The sequence below is a fragment of the Adiantum capillus-veneris genome, chromosome 9, assembly GCF_014529385.1.
Source record: "Adiantum capillus-veneris isolate H3 chromosome 9, ASM1452938v2, whole genome shotgun sequence".
In the NCBI taxonomy this organism is placed as follows: domain Eukaryota; kingdom Viridiplantae; phylum Streptophyta; class Polypodiopsida; order Polypodiales; family Pteridaceae; genus Adiantum; species Adiantum capillus-veneris.
Genome location: NC_140939.1, coordinates 88620932 through 88628871, shown reverse-complemented (window position 1 = coordinate 88628871; position 7940 = coordinate 88620932).

Below are 7940 nucleotides of genomic sequence, written 5' to 3'. Positions count from 1 at the left end.
TAAGGACCTAAGTATAAAGGGTGTTTTTCAAATTTTTTGTATTTATGTAAATATATATTCCTAGGTGTGTGTTATCAGGCCTAAGTATGCTAGCTTCCATTGCGTGTCATTCCTTATATATGTTTTACTATCACTCTATCCCTTAATCTCTACTCACACAAGCCTTGAAAAAACGTTGTGTTACTTCACCGTAAAAATTCACCATTCACCTCATCAGCTCCGTCATATTTTTCCATTCCTCTCAGATAAATATTCACAAGTACATAGGTTTCAATTCCATAAATCACTCAAACTAGAGAATAATTGAGGGTCCCTTTACTCATGATTTTCCTCCTTTTATTTTTTCACATATATATTTTTAGTTGCCACCATGCATCCCATGTGTCCATTGCTTCATAAGATTTATGACTAGCTAACCTATCTTCTTGACCCACAGATATATATCTTATTTGATACTTATCCTATACCATAATGTGTGCAAGATCCTTGGAAAAATTAGGTCATGGTTGATGTATGGGGGGCTCACTTCGAAGCTACAGAGGAAAAAACATCAAATAGTGGCCCACTTCAAGCCTTATGAGGTGTTGCATGGACATCTTTTTGCTCAAATTTTTCCACCCTCTTCTGATCCGAATCTGAGCATAGGTCCAAAAGAAAAAATGTAGCTCGTGAGTTGAAGTATTTTTCATAATGTTTTCAGACATTTTGGAGTCAAGGGAAATTTTACATGAGTTTTATGGCCGACTTCAAAACTGCCACCTCATGCACCCCAAAAGTCCTATTTTCTCTCACCCTTCTACCCACCTACTGACTCATACACACTCATCCCTCTCCTTCCCACACTCAAACCTGCACATTCCATGACTCTCCTCACCTTCTTCACCATCCTCATTCCCTCTCTTCACCATAGCTTCCATGATACATACACATACTCTCATATATCTCTATAACTACTCCCATATTCACGTTCCCTCTTCACCATCATGAAAATTAAAAAAAAACAACAAATTGTATATTATTTATCCCTGCAAATGAAGGATTTTCAGCAAGAGGACCTTGAAGTCTTCAAATCGGCGCAACGTCACCATCAACCGCGACTTTCTCACATTGCCGCTTCATCCACCGGTGTCACTAGGTGAACTTCCTCTCCAATTCCATCTATCCCCCTAATATTCAATACCTTCTTTAAGAATTTTACCATTGTCATGCACCTTGTGTGCACATCATTGTAATCATAATCACTAACCTACTAACACTAACCCTAATATCAAAAGCACTTCACCTCAAGGAAGTAAGGATAAGTAGTGGTAGAACTCTCTTTTTCCCTTTTTTTTAAAACCTCTCCTTTTTCATTCACCATCATTAATAATGCTCTCTCTCTTGAGCCCACATGCATGTGCCTCAAGGAGATAAGAAAGGCCCACTCCATTTTGAAAATGCAAAAAATGCTAAGCTCAATTCATTAGCGTGTAATTTAAATTAGCCATAATACAAATAAGTGATCTCCAACCTATAAATATATCCCTTCCTTCATTGTAAACAGACATAGATAGCATTTTAGCACTAGAGGTGTGAGGAGAGACTTTGTTGTAGACACTATAGTGTGAGCTTCACACTTTAGTGTACTATAGCATTGATGCTACATTTTTTAAGTGAGAGAGTATGAGAGTTTCACATATCAAGCCACCATTGTACCTATCCTTATAGTCATCAATAAATTTGAGGTCTTGGTGCTCCATGTTGTTACTTGAGCTATGAAACCATGGCGGTGCAGAGAAGGAGATGCAGCAGAAGGAGAGAGAGAGAGAGAGAGAGAGAGAGAGAGAGAGAGAGAGAGAGAGAGAGAGAGAGAGAGAGAGATATCGACAGACAAAAAAAACGCTATTCTATTGCTTGATTGACAACCTTACATATAGGACTTTAGGTCATGCAAACTAAAGTGCTTTGCATGCCTTTAGGAGGCATTTCCCACTGACCGGCAAAGGGCTTGAACCCAACAATCCCCCCCTCAAGCCCGAACTGGACAAGCAACTCATGATACCTTGAGTTTTTGGTATACTCGTCAACCGTGACTTTTAGGTTTTCTCACAACCAAGGATTTTTGGTTTATCCATAACCTAGTGCTAGATCAGTAACCCCCCCTTAAACAGATAGGGTGTAGGCCTAATATGTAGCTACCAAAAGTGGAGTTTTTGGTTCACTGCCAAACCTTGGGTTTAAGGTGTACCCAATAACCTCATGAGAAGCGGACAAAATGGTACTTGAGAACAAAAATGATAAATTGGGAGGTCTTACCACTCATGGGTGGCAGTGTCTATAGCCCATACAATTTATTTTGACTAAACAACATGAAAAGAGTTGATCTAATAAATTTCCTCATCAACAAAATATATTGGAGATTCAGTGTCTCCCTCAACCACATGAATTTGAGTTTTACCCTTTTGAAAGAATTTATTTGACGGATGATTTGTTTTACCACAGTGAATACAAGGATTCTTCTTGAAACAATATTTCGTCTGATGATTGTTGCGCCCACAAATGGCACAAGTTCTGGTTCCATTGAATGGTCGAGATGAAGCTATTTTAGCAGCACATTTAGTCACTTCATATGCACTGGAAATATCAAAAGAACTGGTGGGTGACACGGCATTCGAGACTGTATATGCCCTGGGAATAATAGTAGAATTGGTTCTAGGTACCCTGCGTTTTTCTTCCTACAATGAATTGATGATACCATCCAAGGAGGGCAGCGGATCTTTCTCTTTTAAAACAGTAACAATCTGATGAAATTTGTCAGTCAAAATTTTTAACAAAATGGCTATGAGATCTTCTTCTGGTACTGAAGAAGAAGATCTTCTTCTGGTACTATGAGATCTTCTTCTGGTACTGAAGCTTCAACATAAACTAGTTGAGTTCTAATACTCTTCAGTCTATTGGCTAAAGCTGCAATATTTTCATCTTCACGCATGCGGATGGAATATAATTCGATTTTTAAACTCATTTTTGAATACTTAGCTTTGGCACCGAAAAGCTTCTCTAACTCTATCCAGGCAGCACTTGAAGAATCGACATCGTCCAAATAATGAATAAAATCATCTTCTAAGGAGGTTAGGATAATACCAAAAGCTTGTTCGTCTTTCCTTTGTAGCTCGGTAGATAATACCCTTGTAACTGCAGCGGATGTTCCAGATTCGTCGGCTGCGAGAGGCTTGACCACTTTCCATAAATTTTTGCACATCAAATAGCCTTTAACTTTGATCTTCCAAGTATGGAAGCCCGATCCATTGAACTTGTCGACTTTTGATGCCATATTCAATATGCAAAGGATAGCTTTATGTTGTGTTGGTCAAAGATATTTCGAATCAATCACCATTATGGTCTTTCCAATTGAGTCCCATGTACCTAAAAGGCTTCTTCTAAAAGATCTCGCTTTATATCATTAGTTCATTGAGCTTCGTTCATAGGCTGCTGTTGCTCTGGAGGTGGTTCAAGATCCCAACAAATTATTATGACATGCCACGAAGGGTATGTGTATTAATTTGACGCAAAGGTCTACTTTTTGAATATGCACAAAAAAAATCTCTTCGGATTTCCACCTGCAATCATAAATTTTGAACAATTGAATGCCGATAGCCACTCTCTTTTGACTGATATGCCGGACTGCGGCGGCTGCGGGGTGTGAATGAGGGCCAAGAGGAGATTAACAAAGAAAAACCCTTTAATTGAGTAAATTAAAGCAAAACATAATAAAATTGTAGCTTTTTGCAGTGGCCGAAATAGCGCACGATGGCTTAGTCTGCTTGTAGCGTGCTGTAGAGACCGAACGAGCAGATGATAAGGTGTGGAAGGCTCATCAGCATCACAAGGCGCACCTTGTTTAGGTGGTTTGGAGGAATTTCATGGAGGTCGAATTCTGGTCTTCCTCTGCAAGCGGTTGTACCTGCGCTGTGCTTGTCGAGCACCTAGGTGTCGAGCGCCGAGGCCCAATAGGCTATGATACCAGTTGTTGTTACTTGAGCTATGAAACCATGGCGGTGCAGAGAAGGAGATGCAGCAGAAGGCGAGAGAGAGAGAGAGAGAGAGAGAGAGAGAGAGAGAGAGAGAGAGAGAGAGAGAGAGAGAGAGAGAGAGAGAGAGAGAGAGAGAGAGAGAGAGAGAGAGAGAGAGAGATCTCGACAGACAAAAAAAATGCTATTCTATTGCTTCATTGACAACCTTACATATAGGACTTTAGGTCATGCAAACTAAAGTGCTTTGCATGCCTTTAGGAGGCATTTCCCACTGACCGGAAAAGAGCTTGAACCCAACAGTGCAAAGGCGTGATTTTGTCTCCAATTCATATTCCATCCGGTTGTGAAATGACAGTCAAAGATTTGAGGTGATGTGTATGCCACAATTTCTCAGTTGAGCTTGTGAGATTAAGTGTTTTGGGTGCTTTTTATTGGCTAATACTAGTTCATTGTAAGAGGTTTGAGTGGTGAGAGGTCTCCTGCAACCTAAGATGATGTGTGTGTTGGCAAAGTGTTGAGCACGTGTTGGTGTAGTCTCTATGCACACTCTTTGAGAGTGTAACAAGGTTTTCTTTCACCTCTCAAATTTCAAGACAATTGTTTGAGCAACCTCACTCTCTATCTCTCTCCGTTCTCTCAATGACTCCTTCTCTCCTCCTTCTATAGAAACTTGTTGCTCGTTTGTGTGTGTTTTGCATTGTCTCCCTTAAGTATGAGGACACTCCCTTGTGTCCACGTTCGCATCCATAACTAGGTGGTGCCCTTTTGAAGTTGGGTTTGGCTAGGGATTTTTCTTGGTTGTGTTTTTGTTGTGCCTTAGCATCATTGAGTAGTATGGGAGCCGTGAAGGGTGTCTAGAGGTCGCTCTTCTTGTTGCCCACCCCGTACCGCCTCACCATTGTTTGCTTATGAACTTGATCTCCAAGCAATAAAGACCCACTCAAACTCCCTATTTCCTTCTTCAAATCACCTTCCTCTTGCCACCTTTTGAGGTTTTTAGGATTGCCATCCAAGGACGCAAAAAAAGGTAAAAAAACATTTGTCACTCTCCCTAGGCAGCTGCGCTCAACTTTCAAACTAACACATCTTGCCACCTGGAAACCGGATTGATGCACCGTCACTTGTTATCAACTCCACACAGTATGCACTACCTTCTCGATCCATATTGAATCCCAAAAGATGCCAGATGGCATGATTCCCCATACGGTCGACTTGGCCCATATTTGGCCCTCGAAAAAACTTTTGATGGCCATAACTTGCTATCCATAGCTCCAATCGGCAGTCTAAGAAAATACGCATGCTCCATAATTTAAGCTCTATGCATCTATATGCTTACATCTGCCTGGGCCACTTGTCCCCATCTGCCCTACTTGTTGGGGATTTGCTAAACCTTCTACTTTACACTGCAATAACTTGAGCACCGGGGCTCCGTTTGACGAGCCGCGTGGACCGGCTTCTAGAGCACACTAAACACTACATTCTAGAGCATTGACTCGGCACTTTGGGCACCTTGATTTGTCATCCCGTCTGGACCATCCTTTAGCTCTTTTGGCCTAAAAAACTGCTTTAGACATACATTCCCGCTACCCTTTGGCTGCCCAGGACCTTGGTACCTGCCCTAGCCTTCTATACTGCATCTGCATATAGCCTTTGCTTGGCATAGACCACCTTCCATCTTGGACCAACTTTGGCTGCACCAATTCCACTAAGGGGGAGCCATGAGAAAAGAAAAATGATGGTAAAAAATTACTGACCCCACGTATGCACCAAAATCTAGCCAGGGAGGGAGTCGGATCATTAAAGCACTTACTTAGTCCGAAGGACAACTTGACTAGACTTGGGATATCACTATAGATCAAACAATGGGGGATCAAGAAAATGCACCTTGAGGCTAGTAAACCAAAACAAACAACAAATGGTAATCACATGCAAAGATAAGGGAAAATCCATTCAGGAAGAGATAGATTCAGATCATATCCAAGGACCCTAACAATATATTATCTGCTTAGCTTTCCATCTCTCACGTGAATTTATTCTCTTTAGTGGGTTCTTAGAAGATCCAGTTTTGTTGTCGTTTGTGATATAATCCTCAAAATCCCTTTGCAACTTATTTGAGGTTGAATCATACAAGAAGGATTAGATTCCTCATCCAAAGAGCCTTGTTTTGTCAAAAGAAGATCTTGCCCTATCCTTTGGTCCATGTCCGTGATGAAAAGGATAATTGTATTCCTAGCTTGTCATGGAGACAACCTAGGGGTGGAGGCAAGGGGCATATATAAACACAGTTTGGGGGTGCCTATAAAGGGAAAATGTTGTGTGAAGAGTAGGAGTTCAGATGTCCTTTGGTCTTAGAGTTGTACTAGAGTTTAGGTTAGCTGTGGAGCTAATTTGGGTGAATCACATGCATGAAGTTACTCTATTTTGGGCACTCCATGACATAGACAAAGCATCATGTGCATCATTGTTGAACAAAGGAAAGGGATGCCGTCAACCAATGCAAAATTGCGAGTAGAAGAATTTGTCAAGGTTGCATTGGGGGAGAGGAAGAGTTCTCTTTTCTTTCTCTCTCTCTCTCTCTCTCTCTCACACACACACACACACACACACACACACACACACACTCCCTTGCTTTCTATAGCGAGCGCTACAACACACACTCTCTCTATTCTTGATTGTTGACATCACGATAGTTTTGTAGAGCTTGTTTAGAAACTCCCAAGAATTTCAAAAGCACGTATTTTTCAATATTATTGATTTGGAAATGTTTGTCACCTGAAAAAAACAACATTCATGAGGAGATTCACCATATCAACCGGTTGATGCTAATAGTACCTTGTCTCTATCTACAAGTTGATAGTTTCTAAATGATAGATTAGACATAGTCTTTCCTGGTGGATGTTCCAATATTGGGAAAGGTTTGCACTTGGATGGATATTTTTGCATTTTGCAATCGCCGTTAATGATTGTTTATGACTTGGAAGTATTGAATTAGCAAAGATAATTAAATTCATAGCCAATTTTCTCTAAGGTACATATTCTCCCTTGCTAGCACAACACAAAATTCCATGGATTAAAACATTGAAATGCGAGGTATATTTGATTTTCAAACTGTGCACAAGCTCCATGCATTGTTTTCCCACAATCACAAACTCTCATGGAGGGTACCCATGCGGCAATGAGGTCGGGTGATAGCTACAAATTGCATGACATCCAAGAGTTTAGAGTGCGGCAAATATGCATGACTACTTTAGGGTCTAATTTTGCAAAGTTGAATAAGAATGTCACCAAGATGTTTGACATGCTTGTGAAATTCATGCAATAGTTGGGCAAGGGACAAGTTAAAGAGAAGACTTGGGTCTCTACAACCCGCATTGTCAAAGTGCACTATTCTCCAATGCTAACTGGGAAAGTGCCGAGCTTTTGCCGATGATAGGTGACAACTTAGCAGAGGCTAAAACAAAGAGAAATGAGTTCAAATAGAGATCTCATCTATATATATATGGTTAATAAGAGTAAAGAAAGAAGAGTAGAGGGAGTTTATTGAAATAACTAAGCTTTAGACCACTATTATTTTTTCTAAAAACAATGAGAAATACACAATTGACAAATAAATGATGTTGTCAATCAAGACACACTTCCGAATTTTGATTTTTGATATCCATATTACAAACATTTATATATGCCTACATTGGTATACCTTTTGATCTACAACCTTCTGATAAAAAATCCCTGTCTTAAACCAAATTGCAATTGACAAAAACAAATCACTCATTGATTAAGAAAGAGAGACAATTATATATAGAGCTTAGATGAACACAAGACAATAATAAATTGGCTAGGAAGCTTTATAAATAAGTGCCAAAGAATTTGATCGAGAGAAAGAGTAGCTTAATTGATTATATATAAGGCTTAATTGAACATGAGAATAGC